A 23,343-nucleotide genomic window follows, 5' to 3' on the forward strand; every position below is an offset into this window, starting at 1 on the left:
TTTGGACAAACTATGTTTAGGCGAAATGTCTGAATTAACTATATTATCGAAATGTAGTTGTACGTAATTCAACAATATAATACTAAAGAAAAATAATATGGAATTCACGCAACACATGATAAGGCGAGTATGGAAAAAGAATTGTTTATACATATGTAACAGTAATAAAAATTCTATCATAATAGCAAATTAAGATGCGACAAAATATGTTTCATCTTACTTAAAATTTAAAAAATATTTAATCGCTTTTAACCGCATACTATGTATAAACGATATTTTATCATATTATTATAATATAATATTTATATCATAATATGCTTATTATTAAATGTAATGTTTTTATAAATACTTTTAACGATGGGCTCAAGGATTTATTCCAATGGTTTATTTTTTCATTTACGCAGATATGTAAAAGCTTAAATATTATCTTTTGTAAAAAATGATTTCTTAACCTTTTGCAAAAAATTTAAATGACAAAATTGTTTACTCAAATTTTAAAAGTGAAAACACGTAGAATGAATCCAAAGTCTTTGCCAAATGTAATGTTATTATATAGTATATAAAAAAAAAAAATAAACATTTATATTTTTGAAAAATAATATGGATTCATCGAATGTAATTTTTATTTTTTCTACAGGATATGATTCAAAACAATTCGTTTCATTTTTCGCAAGCGATGGGATTTACGCAATGTTTCATAATGAATCATTTACAAGCAACCATTGGACGCCGCATAAATAATTCAATTTGAAATGCGAGCGAAGTTTATTGACATATAACGAATGATTAAAAATTTATGTCGTAACGTCACTGCAAAACCGAGGTTTTTTTCCTATTTGTTAGAATGAATGAAAGTTCAGCAACCTCTAATTTATAAGCTGATTACCGTATTTACTCAATGAAATAGTATTCGCGTAATTTATTAACGTAGTAATTGCTTGAATTCAACATGCTACATAATTATAATAAAAAAACTGTTCTTGTAATAAAACTTTTGTTATCTAAAACACATTTATATATAATTATATACATTTACTTTCAAGAAGTAAATGTATATAATTTAATTATGTTTAAGAGACTTGTATCTTTATAATTTTACTCGTATACTTAATATTTATGTCATCATGTCGTAAATTTAGCAAAGTATGTCATTCTTATTATGTAGTTAGTCTGAAAAAGTACTCTAATCACAATTTGACGTGTCGATCATGTTCGGTTAGTCAATGAGGATGGTTCACATTATACTTTTGTTTATTCAAACAATAGTGCAACAATGTTGTCTTGAAACTTGAAAGTATGGGGCACTGCGCAGTATCATTACTAGGAAGTGCATTGTAGATTTAGATACGCATTATATTTGTACCTATATTTCTAGGAATAAATGTCGGCAGTCGCAATGTAGTAGGTATTTAATAATAAACACTAGTCAAGAGGTCAGAAGGGTTCACGGTCAACACCATCTTGTTTATACCGATTTATAAAGAATTTGACTAAAACACGTCATCCGATCGCATTTTAAATTATATGTACATTATTATTATAGAACAAATTCAGCTTATCACATTATAACCACGTGATTAAAGGTGAACGCATATAAAACGAATTTATTAACTAAGTATTAATGAAATGAATACCTAAGTAAAAATAGACGTATGAAGAACCGTCAACTAGGATAAAAAATTACGAAGACTGAAAAATGCGAATAAAAAACACATTGTTTTTTTTTTTTTTTTAATATCAATGTCATGTCAATTCAATGTTAAAATTGTTAACTTGTCAATATTACTACTGTGATTTGTATAAGCTATACTCGATAATATGAGATCTTAAACACCACAGACCTGAGAAGAACCGGCGAAATATACTCAGCGGGAATTTTTTTTATATCTCATCCTTTACAATTACAAGTAATACACAACATACATACAAGAATCGCAGAATAATATATATATTTTTTTAAATTTGAAATAACCTGGAGGCCATCGTTTCATTCCCAAGGTATGCAATCAATTAAAAAGTCATTGGTTTTGTAATATCCTTTAGCACACAAGTGTTTCTTAACGCGTTCCTTAACGCCCAGCAGAGGGATCGAAGATGTTATGTTCCTTGTGCCTTCAATCAATTGGTGAGTGGGATTTCATGTGGCGGCTTTGCATGAAACCCCACCACTGATACATTCGACATTGGTGGCTATGATGTAAAGTGGTTAATATTTCTTAAAGTAACAATGTATATTGCGATAGTTATCACTAACCAGATGACCCATTTGCCGGCCTGCCTGCCTATTTAATATTAAAAAAAATCTTTTTCAAGTTATTTTCGTCATTTAAGAAGATGAATTTAAATTGACTGAACCTCGGAAAGTAGATTCTATCGAGGACATCCAGCAAGAAACTCAGTAGTTATTCGTTTTCATCAAATATATGTATATAATCAAAATCAATGAATTCTAACTTCAAACTTTTTTATTATCTATATATGTTATTTATAATATACTTTAATTATTTTAACGACTAAATTTAAGCTCTGTAACTAAAAAGATAAATAAACATAAAATTTTAATAAGCTCGCAAATAACACACACTAAATAAATTCTATGTTTTTTTTTTAGTTTTCAGTATAATTTTTCTTAGAACCTAAATTGTGTAACCGGAAAAGATATCTTTATAAATACGTGATGTGACTTTAGGAATACGAACGTATCTTATGTTTACAACTGCGATACAGATAAAGTAATTCATATAAACAGATTATTAAGCTACTTGCATACAATAATTGTATGAATGTATTTATTACATTTTACTTCTTATTTATATTCACACGGCCTCATTAATTTTCACCTAAGCAACCCTGGACCCTGAGATGTTATATAAGATAACAGATTCGCAGAATTAACAATATTAACCCTGACGTGGTCACATTAAAAAGCCCGTCTTATTTGAATAGTGACCCTAATATGAAAAGTAAATAATTCTTTACAAAAATGATATAACAACGGATAAATATTGACTGTAGAACAAATTGATTGTTTTTTAAGCCTTTTTTGACGTCAAAGTAACACATACTGGTGGTAGAGCTTTGTGCAAGCTCGTTTGGGTAGGTACCACCCACTCATCAGATATTCTACCGAAAACAGCAGTACTTGTTATTGTTGTGTTCCGGTTTGAAGGGTGAGTGAGCCGTTGCAACTACAGGCACAAGAGACGTAAAATCTTAGTTCCCAAGGTTGGTGGCGCATTGGCTATGTAAGCGATGGTTGACATTTCTTACCATGCCAATTTCTAAGGGCGTTTGATGACCACTTATCATCAGGTGGCCCATATGCTCCTCCGCCGTCCTATTCTATAAAAAAATATATCATATAATACGCAATCATCTTTGTAATGAGATAAATGAGCTATGATGACACCTGCATCTGAAGCGATTGCGTTTTTGAAGATTGTGTGTTCAAAAACGAGAAAACATTTCTGAATTTTGATGCTTAATTTGTGCTTATAATTCATCTCGCGCTTGGCGGTGAACGAAAACATAGTGAGTGCGAACATCTACCTACTCGCATTATGGCAGTGTGATGGAAAAAGCTTCGAAGCTTCTCATCAAAAGAAGCCGCAGCCTTAACCCAGCAGTACCACATCTAAAGTAACTGTCTATACTTTATATTTGCATCTTAACCGCGGCTTCAAATATTTCTAAATATATTTTTATATTAATAAATTCGAAACGTTTCTATGCAATAAATATAATTCTAATCAAAATTTATTAATTACAATTGTTGTTATAACGATAAGTAGTGCTATGAAACCAAGCTTCAATTTCAATGCTACAGATAAAAGTCAACATGTTTATGTACGTGTAAAGAGATTTATATTTTTGTTCGACAGAAATCCTTGGCCGGGGATCAACGTTATAGCGGGCAGCGTAACTAATCACTCTGTTATGTAACCATCGACAATGTACAATAATATCTATGTTATACAATATACAAGGGCATGTAGTTTTAACATTCGTTTGAGTATATTTTTCACAATTCACGGTCGGCGATTGAACCCGGTATCGTCAGCAAATGCAATAACGCGGAACAGAAGTCATATTACGTAAATCCGGTTAATTGAAGACCTCGAAGTTTGTATCTCTATGCGTGTGTGTGTTTAATAAATAGGAATATTAAAAGACATTTATCAGTATGGACAAATATAGTTAGGTCATTAAAATAACATTATTAAATATGTTATCTTAATTATGTCTTGTCCTGTTCAACTTTGTTTGTGAATGTTTCATGTCACATACAATTTTCGATAAATTTTATTCAATAGGAAAAATCTGAACTACAAAATTGTCGATCCAAATGAACATTACAAAAGAATATACGGCCTCCGTTTTTAGGGTTTAAGAAAAAGCGGTAAAATAACGCAATGTTTTAGTTTATATTACTCAAGTATAAAATACGTTCTTATTTTAAACATTTGATGAAAAATAAAAAATAAAACATATGGCGTTGACTCTTTGCAATGTTGATCAGTATAGAGCTATTGTAAAAATAATCTCACGTTTCAGGATTTATTTTTAAATGTAGTAACATACTAATTTAGTCGGTAACCGAAATATATTTTTCTCAAATATATTCTTATGCTCAAATATACGCAAATATATTTTCTTACTGATATTTTTACACTGTTACTGTCATAAGTATCTATACTAATATTATAAACATGAAAGTAACTCTGTCTGTTTGTCTGTTCATTACACTTTCACGGCTAAATTACTTGATCGATTTTCATGAAATTTGGTATGAAGCAAGCTTGAAACCTAAGAAAGGAAATACTTTTTAACCTGACACATCATCGAAAACTAGTTAAATATTAATTATATCGTCCGTGTTAATATTCTGGTCTTCTAAATGATTTTTTTTAAATATAAATGTTTAGTAGTGAAAAATAGGGGGTTAATTACTTGTTTCTTTTAACGGCGCTGTATCATTTAAGCAAATTAAATTAACTACTGGTGGCTAGCTATAAAATTAAAAACAAATAGCTACTTTTGGGGCCAGTCTTCATACCTAACAGATTTTAATAGATTTTATGTTTGCTTTGCCTGCTTTGTCTAACGCCGAATACATGTTCAGATTTATAAGTGCATAAATAAAGAAAAACATTTAAGTTAAAATTTGTTCATGAATATAACCATTCTAATTATTAACCATTATCAAATTAATCTCAAAATTCTTGTTTAAATTATAATAGCCAAGCTAGCGAATATTAAAAAAGCGGTCAAGTACACATGTGAACACACGAAGGAACAAGTGGAATCAAATAATTGCCACATAAAATAATTTGTAAATAATATAAGTTATTAAAAAAAAACTAATGATTCTAGTGGTAAATAAAAATTATAGCAAATAACTAAGAAGCTAACTTTTTTTATTATAATGTAAGTAATGAAAGGAAAAACTAAAGTAACTATCCCTTTAAGGAGGTTTGGAGCTTATTCCGCCACGCTGCTCCAATGTGAGTTGGCGGATACAATTACTATTCTATTGTATTATATTTACTATCCTTTTTATTATTAACAAAAAGATGTGTAAATAATATTTAATTATAAGTAATACAATGATAATTTATAAATAATTAACAATTTTTGTTTCGTTAAATCTATATTTTATAACGTTGTTGTTTTTTATTTCACCTTATAAAAGCGACTTATTTTTCAGCTATTTGCCATTTTATAAATAACCTGAGTATCGAAAAACATATAGGCGCTGACCTTACAACAAATCGAATTATGTATACAAATAAAAATCAGCAATATTGGCATTATTTTGGTAAGGATAAAGATGGCCAGCTCAGGCAACCTTGGCAATTTGCAGTCGCAGTGGCCGGGAAATTGCGCAACACCAGGTCAAGGGTGGGAAGGCGCCGCCCTCAATTTTGGCGATAAAAAATTTATTGCACATATACAATGTAAATCTCCAACGTGTTTCGAATACACACCAACACAAGCTTAAAATAATAGTTTACGTCATCAGCGATCTACTCAAGTATAGCGTTAGAATAGCCTTTATTGTTAACAACATGAGAAAAGTTAATACGTGAAACGGAACGTAATGTCAATCGCCTCTTGGAAGTAACGTACTCGCAGAAGGTCCAGACATAAAATTCGTAAACAACAAGACACCTGTGCGTTCTATAACATTATTCGGTCTCTAACGAGTTAATAAATTAGACTTGTTTTCAAACGACGCTGATATTAGACATAATTATACAATTAAATCTATCGCGACATTATGGATGCAGACAATTTATTAATGTCGCCGGATGATAAGAATGTGCTCGGGGCACAAAACCACTTTTTGTGAGGCTCACGTGACCTTGACCCGCCTGAACCAAACTCGCTACAGCACTAAAAGTAAAAGCTTTCGCCATACAAGTGACCCAATCATACGAAACGCTTGTCATAGCTAATAAATTATATTATATAACGAACCAAGGATATTCTTCCCTAAGCCATAGAGGTGTATTTTAAAAACAAACTCGCGATATACTTACATACTCAGCGGCAATTTCTTACGTTTTTATGTAATGTAGAAACAAATATGAACCTATAATTTAGTTTGGCGCTTATTGCTTAGAATTTTGTGAATCAAGTAGTTTGTACATAAAGTTATTTGTTTTAATTTATCAGCTCTTACTATATATGTATATGAGTCGATGACTTCATATTTCCTATCTTTATTTTACCAAAGTATACATGAATGTTATATTTTCCTCTACATAATACTAATTATAGTTACTCTATCGATAACACGTATTTAGGTAGTTTGTTTGTTTGTTTTAATATTTACTTTGTTAATACTTTCTAAGTCTATTTGTTAATTTAGAGGTAGGCCTAAAATATTAGACAGATAACAATAATGAGTGAATGTCGTTATTTTCTGGCGATATTAAAATACTACCACTCCGTTTCGCCTTCGAGGTATCAATAAGAGTTTTACACCAAGATTTTTATTATATAATACTATACATATATACTTATATACAAATATTACAATTAGATGTCCATAAGATGGAGTCTAGTGTTTTTGGCTGGTTCTGTATTTTTTTTCTCATGCGATATCTTATAATAAGTATCTCTAACGCAATTGAAAAATTACAAGGAAAGCTTAAACTAAGAATATTATGTTATTAATTTAATAAGTATACATGTCATAGTATCAAATAAATTAAACTTTTGTTAGCGTAATCATATCAATCAAATGATTGATTACTTGTACATAATATTTATAAAATTTACAAAATAATGTATATAGGTTTACATCTTAATGTATTAGCATAGTACAGGCGGATAAATCGCTTTAATAATTATAGTCTGAATAGGTAGCTAGTCATTTTCAATATATATAATATATTATAGTAGAATATACGGTCAACAAGTTGAGTAAGTGAATATATTGATTTGTATTTTTTATCTGTACTATTAACGTTATAATTTTTCATCAATAATAAATCTACTTCGTATTAAGGATAAAGGCAATTTATCCTAGATCATAATGGTAATTTTTTGCGTATAATAAAAATATTAAATATGATTTTCTTAACAGAATAGTTAAGTAAACTTGTTTGTTATGAACGTCAATGAGGCAATTTTTGCCATCCTTGGAATGAAGTTGGCAGAAAAACAAACAAATTAACTTAGAAAATGATGTGTTTGCCAAACACTAGCTAGCGCCTTATACAAATTTGCGATTATTACTTATATTTGATTTGCTAACATTTTTTGTAATCTTAAAGAATAGTTTTATGCTGACATGATAACCGATTTCTTTATAATCAAACGACTTCAATTAGTTTTACGATATCTGTAATACATAAAACAATAATTGTTTAAAAAATTGTGAAACATACAGAATCACTAAAACACAAATCATTCAAAAAAGTTGAAAAAACATATTTTAATATTTAATAGAAAAAAATATACATATTCTATCGAAGTTAGCTAGCATTAAAGCTAAAATATGAATTTATTAACATTAAGAAACTAGCTCGATAAATTTTCCTTTACTAAATGTTGCACTGACTAAATCATACATACTCAATCCTTCCTAAACTGCTGTTAAGCAATTGAAACTATGATTTATCTAATTTCCACTTGTCAACGTAAATGAAAGATGATATACGAATCAGGCTAGGCTTCCTTGTCGAGATGCAAGGTCACCTTGACATCTTCATAATGCTATATCATTGCATGAGTTACATTGATGACATTGGTGTATATAACGTGTAATTTATTTGTACACATGTTCGTAATGACCGTTTTTGTTACGCTTACGTGTCTGCTTGTTAGTATTTACGGTAAAAAAAAAACTTTTTTATTTTTATACTGAGATCTACTTTTTATTGTGAATTACTAAGTATATATACAAAATACATATGTCTTAAAACTAAAACAAAAATAGTCAAATTACTAAATTTTAATAACAATAATGTGATCCTGATTGAATTTCGCTCACGACGGCAAAATTAAAGAAGTTCTGAAGCATGTGATATTGTATTGCACAAGTGTATGCTCTAAGACAGGGGCACTTTTTATTCCCTCAGTCAATTAAAAAAAGTCAGTATTTTAAACAATGAATGTTAAAGTCCAAGATTTCCTATATTAAAACTTACGGTTCTTTGTCACTTATCAGCTGATAAATGTTTACTCTTTAGAAGCAAAAATATACTACCGGTTCAGAAAGAAACACCTCAGAGCTGAGAAATACCGGCGAAAGAAAATTAGCGACTTTTTTATCAAAATGTGTGTTTACAAAGATATTATTTATCTTTGAAACGCCCTGGAAGCGATCGTTACATTATCAAAGCGTGCTATCATCTTTAAAGTTGTAGCCCATAAACGATAACGGGTTTTTTGTACCTTTACAATGACATTTTTTTAATGTTTTCAATAATAATATTTAATTATATACATTGATATGTATTGACGATTTGTTCACGACAGTTGGGATAAGAGCTTGCGTAAATTATAAATCCATTGTTCTAATTTAAAATGTCCTTGGTAATACAAGATAATATTATAACTGTGTGTTGCACATTACATTTCCTGTGAGAGTGTCATTAGCGAATGTGTTGCATAACGCAGGCGCGCGCAGACGCCGGCCGGCGCCATGCTGACATTAGCCTGAGGTCAAGGCGACAATATTATCCTTCTGACGTCATGCGATTGCGCAACTTACTGCACTTAACACTATTATGACAATAAATAGATGTTTCCGAATTTTCTAATCTATAATAATTTGCTATAAAACAACGTATTCTGATTTTGTTTCAACTTATTTATTTGGTGTTTTCAAATATTTATGAAAATGTTTTCACCTTAAGCTTATATGAAAATAAAATTCAATTCCAATAATCTGAAAGAACTAAGGATATATTTCACAAAAATAAAGGACTGCTATTTAATTGTTATAAAAACAAAAAAGGTATGATTTAATTTATAGACGTATAATTTTGAATTTAATAACATAATATTAACTTGTTTACGTCGTATGTTTTCGACGTTGAAACGAATGTCTATTCACTACAGAGCATAGATTATAGTTGTTATATGTTTTATCTATTTCTATGGTTACGCAAAACATAATATTAAAACAGATTAACAAGAGAAAGTAAGCTATTCGCTACGTGATATTTTTACCACCTACAATTATAATGGTAATAACATGGCTAGTTAGAAAGAAGTGTGTAACATACTTCTGTATTAAAAATCACGTGTTCAGACACACGCACACACATTTACATATACATGTACTTATGGGCTAGCATTACGTAGCTCAGAGTAAAACATGGCTTTATTATTTTATTGTTATGTTTAATGATATTCATTGAATAATCTTTGAGCTGTTATGGAATATTGGTTTGAACTCGTGAAGCTTAATCAATAATTGTAGGTTCAATTCTAACCAATGAATTTTCATATTTTCGTAAACATCGTAAGGAAAATTTCATAATTTCATGTATCGTATGTACCTCATGTGTATTTACTAACAGACTAACGTTCTCTTCAAAAGAAGAGGATACCTTGTCCTAACATTGGGGCATTTTCAGACACGTTTTAAGACACGTAATGTCATTATATTATAATAAGTATTTTTTATTCTCTTAATTTACGAGGAGCTTAATTTATAAAACTGTATAACTAAAAATATATATATGTATATATATATAAATATTCGATACTTTTAATTTAACAATACGTCAACACTTTAATATAAATTTATAAAGACAAACCTATAATATACAGAAACCCTGAATGAGAGCGACAATAGAACCTCAGTAATGACAAACATGCGCCATTGACCTCATTGTGAGCTGGATACATAAACAAAATAGCTGCAATCACTCCTATCCTACGAGTACGTAACGTCTTCTTGAATGTTGACATCCAAAAGGACATTTTTGTTTACATTATTCTATTGATATAAATGACTAAACAATGTTATAAGCACATCGGTCGAACCGAATGAATACATATAAAATAATCTAATTAAGTTTACATTATGATAAAGAAATATTTGTCATTTCTTTTATATAACAATAACAGCCTAAACCATCAAGGATATGGACTGAATATACTTAATAGGGTTTTGGAGTAAATTGTTCTTTTTAAAATACGTTTGAACATATTGTATACTTATCTTAATTGATTAATTAATAATATAAGTAATTAATAATCATATAAAACTCGGAAAAATAAATTACTTCGCGGTTACATTAGGTTATGTGATATCAAAGCCTTGTATATGTAGGTGGCCTATATAAATGTTTATTATGATATATTATATAAGATAATACGACTTTGGTAAAATATTTATGTGAATGATATTATATTAATCAGAATTTATACTCTGATGATATATAGTCAATTTTATCGTTTAGTAAAATGCAACTATGTGGAACACCTACACGGACTTTGGTATAGGTACACTACTAGTCTACGTAAATATATTAAGTATGTTATCTGATGTTCAATCTTTGACGTCTATAATTTGGAGATATAAACTTCTTTTATTTTTACATTATCTATGGAAGTTTTTAAGATAAATAAAAAATAGACCTTTTTTATCGCAATTGTTTACGTTCGCGAAGAAATTTATACCACGTTATTTAGATTTTAGACCTCATCCCGACAAAGCTTATATTTTACCTCTAATTAAAATATTTATTTCAATATTAATGACATAACATATATGCATCGTTTCTCGCCTGCATATGAAATTAATTTGAAGTTTAAGTTAAAACGTTGCTGTTAAATATGGTGACACTGGCTAACGAGAAGCCTGACCTAATTCCATTCAGCTATTAATAAGAATCCATCAAGCTAGAAACATTTTATCAGAAGATATTTTTTTAATTACTTTGCATAGCGTAGCATGGTGAATATCTCTTGGGACATATTTTTCACTTCGAATAGTTGATAAAAAGTGAGCATAATAATGTAATAAGAAATTTAGATAATTAAAAAGCATTTAGTTATATCGTGGTAATCATTAACAAATTCGAACGGAAATTTAGAAATATTTTTATCGTCGTTGCGATTAGATTGTTAATGACACGTCATTAACTAATTGTTATTGTTAAGTCAATTTTATTATTATTTATTGCTTTATTAAATGAAAAAATCCATTTACTTCCTAACATTGATACGCGGGTTATTTATATGATAACATGGAAACAACAAAATACATACATAACATATGTATGTATGTGTACTTTGAATAATATACACATTATATACTAGAAATACATTATCCAAGGCGCCATTAATGCAATTCTACAAATGTTCTTCATGATTTATTTTAATTTTGATTCTGTTTTCCTTATCAACATGTCAATGCCGGGGTCACCTTGCGCGCATCTCCTGCAATTTATAAAATAGTTACTACGTTCTTGTCGTCTGCATCGTTGATCTAGTGCTTACAAGGCTGCAAAGGTTCAAAGGTCTATGTTTTCATCATCTCAATAGCAGCAGTAAGGAGGTAGTGTTTACATCCGAAAGCGCATAAGCCCTGATTTCTCTGATCGTATCGAATTTACATTTGTGCATTATAATAATCTGTGAATGTGATTAGTTCTTGAAACTGGCCGCCGCGGTCGAATCTCGTCTAAAACCTTCTTTTTTTTTTGTTAATGTATTTCCTATTATTATGCAGTAGGTATATCGATGCGACTGCAATATGAATGAAATTTAAATATGACTCAAAATATTTATTAATTAAATTTAAGAATTGAAGCAAAAATTTGAAAACAAAAAACACCTAATTAAAACGACCCTGAGTTTAACATTCGAAAGGATGTACATGTGGAAACATACACATAAATAAAATGTAATCACTGCCTAAGTTTGGTACATTATACGCTCCAATAATGTCACAGTTTCCAAATTTGTAAACGAAAAAAGTTACGAAGGGTCTAATCGTTACAAAACACGATACATGAAAACGTACTGTGAATAGAGATGTCAGAGTTTACGCTGCCCAATTACAATGAAGAATAAGAACATTGGTAAGTTGTGTAACCGATTCAAGCCCTTGCGAAACAGACGGTGCGTAAGGTCACTATCGTCATTTAATTTTGCACGCTTTCATAATACTCATTTGATGTAAATGACCTCCACAATTTTAATAATTTTCTATAAATTTAATGTGACATTCCGTCTAAGGACAATTTCTAATTATAAGGAACAAACAAATAAATGAACAAATACACTTTGGTAATTAAAATATTAGTAATGATGTGTGTATAATATACAACATAATAGGTTGTCATTTGATGTCAGTTTTGTTCAGTTACGATCTTTAAAGATCAAACCTTTTTTTTCATTCAGGGCTATCAAATCATTATTATTAACAATTGAAGAAAAATAAAGAAGATAATACCTTGGAAATAAAGTAATCATTATAAAGGTCTGCGTGTATTTATTCAAAAAAAATATGATAACATTGATTGTATTATTTTATTTTTAAAATGAATTCCTATAAGATATTTATTTTGTTAAAATAATTATTTAAGCTCTTTTGAAATTATATTGTTTTAAGAGGTTAAATAAACGTTTTTGTCAATTTGCGTAATAATTTCGTTTAAAGCCATTTAAATACTATATAAGTAAATACTAGATTATAATAATTTCATATTATTGTGCAATGTGTTACTTTATATTATTATCATTTGTTATTAGTATTCATTAATTTTATCAAATAAGTTAATCAAACACTAAAATACAAAATAAGAATATCATGAGCATTTAAGTATAGATAATATCTGCATGCTTCTAAATATACTTTTGTATTTATGCAGTCTAGACAGCTTACCGGTTATCTATTTTTAATGTCGATGTCGGTCGGGAGTCCCTGACTAGTCTGGAGAGTAATTGAAAGTTTCCGAACGGATCTTTCGAAGAAATCTCTATAGTCTGTGCTTTAATAGCAGCGATGTGGTATTTCTGTATGTTTCTAAGGTCTTTGAAATGAAAAATATTAAACAAATTATAACTGAAACTATAAGGAAATAGGAAATGTTAATTTTATTTTACAAATCGTCAAAGTTGAGAAAACTACATACATAAAATTGTCCTTTGTCGGAATTTTATCTACCTCAATATTATAACAAAATAAGGTGAAAATATCTGAAAGAAAAAGCTTTCGCGTGTAAGATTGCGTAAATGCAACGAATATTTTCATTGAATCCGTTCGTGAAACATCTTAAATTATGTTGTGATTGTTTATTATTCAAAAATATTAAAATAGCGATAGATTTGTTATTTTAATTACATAAATACAGGTACCTAATCATGTGACCACAGTTAGAGGCGAACATAAAATAAAATGAAATGTGCAGTGAGGCGTTAAATTGGAATAGGCGGGTAAAATTACTTAAGTTTGTGTTAACGGAATTTCGAGGTCGAAATGAATTGACGTCAATCATGCGCAAACGCAGGGAGCAGAGCATAGTCTATACATCCCTTTCGACCTTGGCGTTCTGGTTCAGATGCCGGCTTACACGTGGCAGCTTAAGGTGCGGTCTCTGTTATTTATTATTTATGTTTGAAGGATGTTTAAATTTACTTCCGTAATTATATTATCAAACAAACAAACATATTATATAGCTTGTTTTTGCTTCGTATGCTAATTGTAATGGCAAATTATCTTGTTTGTCTTAAGAGGTTGCTTGAAGAATTCTAATTACTACAAGAACGTGCTATGCATTTCCATTCTCACATGCTATGGCACGTGGTTATACGGAGATAATCTCAAGACTCGTATGTTTCACAATGCACAAATGGTCAATAGTATCACTTGATAGTCATTTCATATAAAAATAAGGCAATTTCATTTTATACGTGATTTAAATATATATTTTTTTAAATAAACGTCTACTTAAAACCTTGAACTTGCCGCTTAGGGTCAAGTTGATTAAATAACATTGAATGCCTCCCTTCTGCCCTTTGAATTCTTACAAATTACAAGGTCGATGCTATAAAAAAAATTGAGATTTTTATTCATTCATGGGTATTATATAATAGGTTTAATAAATGCTTGCCCCTTGATTGCTCTACACAGTCCCTTTTTAAACGTGAAAAAAAAATCAAGATACAATGATAAAACTTGATTTGCAGCTGACTGTTTAGGCATATTGTATGAATCGTTATTATTCCTAAAATTATAAAAACAGTTTCTTATTTTTGTAAATAGCCTGTTTCTTGTTAAATACTGGCAACTCGGCCTGGTTATGCTAAGATGCGATTTGCTTAACTTAGGTCAAGACCTCCTTTTCTCTTTTTAAGGAAAATATTTGTAGCTTATTCCATCAAACTGCTCCAATGCGGGTTGACAAATTTAAATACGACTCATGCAGGTTTTTTCACTACCCAGCACGAGATATTATAAGCACAAATTATGCACATGAAAATTTAGTGGCGTTTGCGGATTTTATAACATTGATGATGATGATGATGGAACGGCAAACACACACCTTCGGAAAGAATTTAGGTGCAGGATCAACGGTTTTACGTACTTTTCGAGGCACGGGACTGTACACATCTCCAGACTGCTGCTGCTACTGAGAATCATCAAAAGAAAAATTCACTAATTTTTAACTGCCCGACCTGGGGTTTGAACCCAGAACCTCGAGATTTGCGGTCTTACTAGCCACTAGACGAAGCAGTCGAGTATACATATATTAGTGTTTCGTACTACATTCCAACTGTTTTTTCTTGTTGCTTTGTTTAACAACTTTCGACTTTGAATGTGCCAATTTTTTTCTGGTGATAATATTGGTTAATTTTTCCACAAGGAAAATGAAAATTTTAAGCACCAAAAGTATTCTTATGAGCAAGTTGCTACTTGAGCCAAAGTTGAATATTAACACCTTTTATAACTTTTAGGTCTGTGTCTATACTATATTCATTGTGTCTATACTTATGTTATAATTGTGTTTGATTCTGACTGTAAATATGGTAACTACAGGTCAACGTGTTTTATTTTTGCAGTCTATAATTGGTTGTAATTGTCTAGAACATACATACCCTTACTTGTAATGGTTAGTAAACGCAAACTGTAGCCATGCTTTACAAAATTGACATAGATATATGTAACAGCACTTGGTAGTACTTTATATGCTTGCCTCGAAGATCTAAATGTCTAGCGGCTAAAATATAAAAATAACCGAAAATAAAACTAATAAATATTTTACACCATTTATGTTTAAGAAAAACAAAATCCTTAGTTCTTCTTGCCCGGAAAAATATCTCGGTTTGTGGTTAGATTGAGCATTGAAATATAACATCGAAGACGTATAAACTAACATCTTTATTGGCGCATTACGAGAAGTATCTGAGAGTGACCAAATAATGTACGTATGTTTTTAATATATGCGTAATACGCTACTATTTGCGTAAGGTTCATTCATCGGAAAAGACACATATATACGATATCTGGTCGATATATGAGGATCTGCTTCTAATTTGTCATAAACATTTGCAAACTGACCAAAACAAATTATTTATGGCATCGTTACGTTTTAACTAACACCAACCACAGAATTTTGTATGAGTACTTAGTATTACTAAATTATTAACAACACATGTATATTCATTTAAAAATATACAATTAAATACTTATAATAAAATAACACATTCAACTAAAATACAAGCATCGCTTAAGAAATATACCTTCGATTATCGATAACTGTTACCTATCGTCAAAAGAGTATTATGTTTAAAGAAGAATATTATGTTTTACTGGTGGCAGGGCTTTGTGCAAGCTCGTCTGGGTAGGTAGCTACTCGTCAGATATTCTACCACAAAACAGCAGTGCTTGGTATTGTTGTGTTCGGGTTTGAAGGGTGAGGTTCCCAAGGTTGGTGGCTCATTTCTTACAATGCCAATGTTCATGGGCGTTTGGGACCACTTACCATCAGGTGGCCCATATGCTCATCCGCCTACGAAAACAACAAAACAAATTTATGTATATAAACAATAAAAAAAGCAGTTGCTTAACAAGCTGCCTAATATAATTTAAAGTTAAAGGAATATGAGAAGGCTTAAACCGCCAATCATTTTAACTTTATATTCGTATGGGTATTTTCTTAATGACAATAGAAACTCAATATAAATGGATAGTTTTTTATGAAAAATAAGGTTCTTTATACTAACCGTCCAGGGGACGGTGATTAAGGTGCAGGCCCACATGAAGTATCTGGGCCTGACCCTGGACGGAAGATGGAGCTTCGGGCAGCATTTTGTCCAACTTGGCCCGAAGCTCATCAACGCTGCTGCTGCATTAAGCCGGCTCCTACCAAATGTAGGAGGGCTGGAAACGCCATGCCGGCGATTATACGCCGGTGTTGTGCGGTCCATGGCTCTGTACGGTGCTCCCATCTGGGTGGACGCTCTCACCGCTCGGAACAAGGTTCTCTTGCGAAGGCCGCAGAGAATCATAGCGGTGAGGGTGATACGCGGATATCGTACGGTGTCGTGGACGGCGGCAACATTTCTTGCGGGCGATCCGCCTTGGGAGCTCCAGGCGGAGGTGCTCGCGGAAGTGTACCGGTTCCGGGCGGAAGTGAGGTCGCGTGGCGACCGTCCAGGGTTGGAGGAGGTGCTGCGAATCAGGACTCTCGCCCAGCAAGCCCTGATTCGCAGGTGGGAGGAGGATCTGAGGTCCCCATCAGCAGGCCTGGCGACAGTGGAGGCGATCCGTCCCCACTTGAGTCGCTGGGTAACGAGAAAAGGCGGCACACTGACCTTCAGACTGAGTCAGGTGCTTACTGGACATGGGTGCTTCGGTAAGTACCTGCACGGAATAGTCAGGCGGGAGGTAACGCCCTCCTGCCACGAGTGTGGTGCGCCTACGGACACGGCATGCCACACTCTGATGGAGTGTGCCGCTTGGGGGCCTCAGCGCCTTTCCCTGGCGACTTTAATCGGCGGAGACCTTTCGCTGCCGAGCGTGATAAATGCCATGCTTGGTAGCGAAAGGTGCTGGATGGAGATGGTATCCTTCTGCGAAAATGTCATGTCGCAGAAGGAGGCCGCGGAGCGGGAGCGCGAGGAGAGTGCCTCCGCTGACCCGCTTCGCCGAAGAAGACCGGGGAGAAGACGCCGGCGCTATGCGCATCTTCTCCTCCTGCCGTGAGTGTCGCCGGGGCCAGGGGGTCTCTGTACCCCGAGTACCCCCTAGGATTTGGAGGCCCGCAGAAGCGGGCCAACCGTCGGGACGGCACGGTAGTATGCGCAAGCGATCCCGTGACGTCCCCCGACAAGATGGAGTGGGTACCGCTGGTTTTTTAGTGGGTATTCCGGCGCTTTCAGCGCCGGCGAGTCCCACATACCCCCCACCTCATGTGGGGGAAACACATAAATGTGTTTTTCCAGCGAGAAAAAAAAAAAGATTCTTTATACTAACTAATTTAGATACATTTTTATTAGTATGTGCGGTGATCTTTGCAAAAAAAATTGCCGACAAGTCGAATCAGTATTCCTTAGTCAAACATTCGTAGTATCTCAACTTTATAATTATCGCTTTGCTTGTATCTCTAAAAAAACTAACATTTTATATGTCTATATCATTCTACTTTATATTTACAAAAAGATTTTAACATTTGAATCGATAAAAAAATATAAACTATATCGCTGTTTGTGTGGCTTCAACTCCTACACAGATATTTGCACTAACAACATAATTGACGCTAAATACTCTAAAAGTACTAATAATCGCTGATCGAGGAGCTAAGTAGGTTTATGGAGCGGACCTGAAGGCAAGTTACTTTATAAAGGATTAGTTAAACGAAAACATTTTTTTCCTCTTAAATTGCTAACAGACAGAACAAGATGCGATGGAGTCACTATTATTCGCTAATTTTTGACATGTTTTCATTTCAAACAAAACAATTGCAATTAAAACGTAACAATATATTTTGCAATTTGTAAGTCACACACAACGCCTCTGCTTTGCGCAAAACAGAAAACTTTATATTTAATTTTTATTAATTGCGTAATATATGTATTAATTTACATGAACATTATACTACTTACATCAGCACGTTGTGGTTATTAGTCAAAATATAAACCTGCTGTAAATATTACTAATTCGATAAAATAAATTAAAAAATATTTTAAATTATACTCCTGACATAAAAGGAATACAGGAATTTGTTGCATGAATGTGAACTATAAAAATAATATCTTAAATATTTCTTGTATATAAGTTGACGAAGAATAAGTCGAAATTTCCTGATAAACAGAAGAAGTGAATTTCAAATGAAGGTCGCGGTTTCCAAAATGCGCCAAATTTTCAACTGACATATGCAGGTTTTCTCACAAAGTTTTCCTTTACCGCCGAGGACGTGACGAGTTATAAACAGAAAATAAGCACATGAACATTCAGAGGTGCTTGCCCGGACTTCAACCCGCAATCTTCGTTTAAGATTCACGTACTCTAGCCACTGAGCCATGTCGCTCACGTCGGAGTCACAATGTATAAAATTATATATAAACATATAACTATAGGTACTATAGACAACAACTGTTTTTGCTTATATATGTTAACAGTAAAGTTGATATTATATAGAAGAAGATAGTAAATGAAGAAATGCATTGTTATCAACATTAACAGCTTTCACTCAACCACTACGCAGTAATTCCTTGTTTTGTTTTGTTTGTTTTTGCTCCCGCAGTGAAGGGTGAGTGAACCAGTCTAATTACGAGTAAAATTATGAAGACAGCGAAGATCCCACGATTGGTAACGCGTTTGCAATGAGGGATATGACTACATTGCCAATGACCCTCTATAAAGTTGATGTGGCTTACTTGAAGACAATAATAAACTCAATAAAATGCTTTCTTCGTATAGTAGACATAAATATGAAGTTTTCATTTCAAAATTAAAAGCTGGTGAAACTACAAAGAAGAGCTAGCTACCTTTATAATAATATTATATACTAAAATCTTCTCCGAATCACGCTGCGTTTTCTTGTTTAAGTTTTATGTATATTGGCGTAACAATTTCATCGGGTAGACATTACAAAAAAACATCGCCCCTTGGTTAATTATTTTGATCCTACTTTTTATTATTTATAATATATATAAATATTACAAGGCAGAATATTTTAAGATTTATTATATTAGATACCTATATACCTAATCAAAGGAAGATATAAAGTGTACTTGAATGTTTGTTTTACGTAAGAGTGCGTTGCTCTTGAACGTACATAGAAGCGTAATATAAACTAAATAAATGCCATTAACTTCATTTCAATAGGGCATTGACCGCGAAGGTCACATTATCATGAATCAAGGACTTACATAACAGTCGGATAATTTCTAGTATTATCGCAATGACAGCTCGAGTGTTCCGGGTTCGTTGCTCTTACAAGGACGTTCGTTAACTGCTGATTGACTAATACATTTTGCTCAGCATTATAACCACGTGTATGTTGTTTTTAAACATATTCAAAGCAATCTAAGCTTAATAACAATATCCTATCGCCCACGTTTCTATAAAATTATTTGTACGTCACTTGAGGCAATGTTTGTTACAGCAGCAGTTTTAATACGCTACACACACAGTTTAATTACTACTAAGTAATTACGTTGTGGGTTATTAACCTTTGATTAATATCGAAATACAATAAATTCTAATATAATATCGCCTTAAGTATCGTATTTCTCAAAACGATTGTAAGACGTGCATTGTATTTCTAACATTTTACATTCCTATACAGAATGAAATGTTTTAAAATTTTATCATTTTCTATTTCATCACGTTCTAGGTAAATAAATATTTTTTATTTTATTTAAATCAATGAAAAAGCAGGAAGTCATATCATTCCATATAAAAGCGGCTTTTGCGTAAAAACTAAAAATATAGCTTTAATTTGCCCATATAAGTACTACGTCAAACATTTTATTTTAATATTACATTCTAACGCCAAGCGGCAAAATTTTGTATTGTTGTATTTCGATTTGAAGAGTGAGCCAGTGTACAGACACATAGGACATAACATGTGAGATGGATGCGCATTGGCGATGTAAGGGATGGTTAATATTATTTACAGTGCTAACGTCTACAAGCAGTCTTCAGTTGACGTCTACGTACTTAAGTTCCTTAATATTTATCTTTCATACATAAGAAATGAGTATCTTTTTAACCATAATATTTCTCTTTAAAAGACGTGTCGTTACGATACATTTATTGAACGTCCATGCAGGTACATGTTGGTGCGATGAGTAAAATCGTTAATGAAGTATTAGTTATGTTTGTAATTAACACAATCATGTTTTATACACCATCTTGGGTCTACATTTCTGAGATCAATAAGCAAAGAAACGTAATGAAAAAACATCAGCAAAGAGTTCATATAGAATAATATTCGATATAATACTTGTTACGTAATACATAGAAGTCTAGCCTATGGTAGAAATTACCTAATCTGAGTCACACAAGTACTCTAAAACTCTATATCTACACTTAATTAAAACATAAATAATAATTAACAATACGTCTTTTTCCTTCAATTTAAGGGGCGGTTTTTATTTGTGCTGTGCTCGTGACGCCGAAAATTAAAACACTCCATTGGATGTGCATTAAATATTTAAAGGTTAACCAATTACACTTTAAGACGGAGTAGATAGAATAAGGTAGTATTACGCAACATAAAATTCTTTCAATATAATTAAATAACTATAAATACTTTCGATATAATTATTACACTGTATTTTTTTTCGAAGAAGTATACATTTCTTTACATTTTGTGGTTTTTTGTTACTATAATTTAAATTACGTAAGATGTAGAATCAAAAATTGATTAATTCCAATTAGTAAAAACGTTGTAAAGTTGAATGAAACGGTTTTAGCAACATTTGTCTCCAAATTTAATCTATCACGCCTACATTGAAATGTAGGTTACGAAGTGTATGATTCCAATATGATATGCAATCTCTTGGTTGAATATTGAGCGGTCAACGACCTGCTTACAAATCAGAGAATGCCACTGGCCGTTCTTTGTTCGCCTTAAATAAATTAAAAAAAACAAACATTGCGGTAGGACTCACGTATAAACAGTATTTTATCTTGGTTTCTTCCGTATATAACACACTAATTTCGTGTGAAAAAACCGAAGTGCCTTTTTCATCGTGAAATTTACTTTTAAAAATGATAAAAATAAATAGGTGAAATCAATCTTAGTAAAAATGTATGGTATGTAGGGAGGTACTTACCTTCCTACATACCCACTTACATTAAAAAACAAATTGGATACCTTAATCTTATTTATTGCTTAATTTGATGAATATTTCATGTGAAAATATATTTTAAAATACCTGCCACATTTATCAAGCCTGTTGGTTGTGCCATGAGTACAAAATATAATTATTTTGCAAATTATCATTGGCTGGATTTATTAACGCCTATAATTCGTTTGAAATTCGACCGAAATCAAAAGTAAAGCCGCTGTCCATGTACCGCTTAGCAACCAAAACTGCCAATCATCAAAATTTAATTCGCCTGTTCGGTATTAGTAGCGTCGTAGTCATTTCTCATTTCACTTTCGTTGTGTCGCTCCAAGAGCCGCTGCAAACGGTCCCCGTGTCGTTGGCCCCACGTCCTCGCGGCCGCGTGCCGATTAGATAATTTCCGCGCTGCGTTGTCAAAATACTCGTGACCCAATGATACAGTGAAGACATTGGGTCAATGAACTCGCAGCGATCGCGCAAATAACTACGTGATCAGCCTGCACACTAAATTTTCGATGCAAAAATCGTTATCGTACGAAAATACCGTAATCGCAAGATTATTGATACGGAATCTGCAGATAAAACAATTTTACAAGGACATTTTTGTGTAGGTACAGCAGATAGCTTGTAGTGTATTTTAATTATAGATAAATGATATTTCTGTTGCTCCTTTTTCTAAGAAAAAATATAATGTAATAACATTTATGAGAACTGACTAATATAAATGTATTTTTATTGCTGTTAAGAATAAAACTCAATAAATTTTGAACACTAAATTTTACTACAATTAGACAAAACAATAGCATTTCGCCCTTAGCCAAACAATCATGTCTTATCAATGTTTTATTTACAGTGTATCGAAATCACGATGGAAATAAAATAAAACGGCTATTGAGCTTTAAAACGGTTTGTTATCGAAATTGCATTATAATTCCAAGACCCAATAAATTTTGTAGATTTCCTCTGCGTCACTAAGTAGTAAATTTTCCGACGCTGCTGTTATACTAAGTACACTGCTGTTTAAATGATAAGATATAGAGAAAATTATGGTTGGAGTACTAATTATACTTTTATAGTGATTATATATATTTTGTGTTATTGGTATAATATATTATATATTATACAAATATAACCAAATCTGGTGGTAGGGCTTTGTGCAAGCTATCTGGGTAAGGGGGGTCCTGCTCTCCTCGGTAAGTCGTAAATACGTGTAATGACGTAGGTACGTCATGAGGTGAATTCGACTTTGACCAAATCATCATGTAATAAAAAATAATACTCTATTATTATCTACAAATAATTTTATTATATAAAATCATCATTCCTATCTAATAAAAACGTTTCATCTCAAAAATATAAAGGCAACCAAGAAAGTTACTGAACATTTGAAATTAAGAATTAATTTTCCTTAGTTACATTCGTTTACAAGAGTACCTTAGTCATTTAGTTAACAATAGATCAATTGCAAAGGGATTATAATGTATAAAAAATCAATTTAAATGTAACAAATGAAAGGAGGCAGGAAATATGTCATAATTACTGCAGTTAATATCAGAACCATAT

This window comes from Nymphalis io, chromosome 8 (genome assembly GCF_905147045.1).
Source record: "Nymphalis io chromosome 8, ilAglIoxx1.1, whole genome shotgun sequence".
NCBI lineage: Eukaryota > Metazoa > Arthropoda > Insecta > Lepidoptera > Nymphalidae > Nymphalis > Nymphalis io.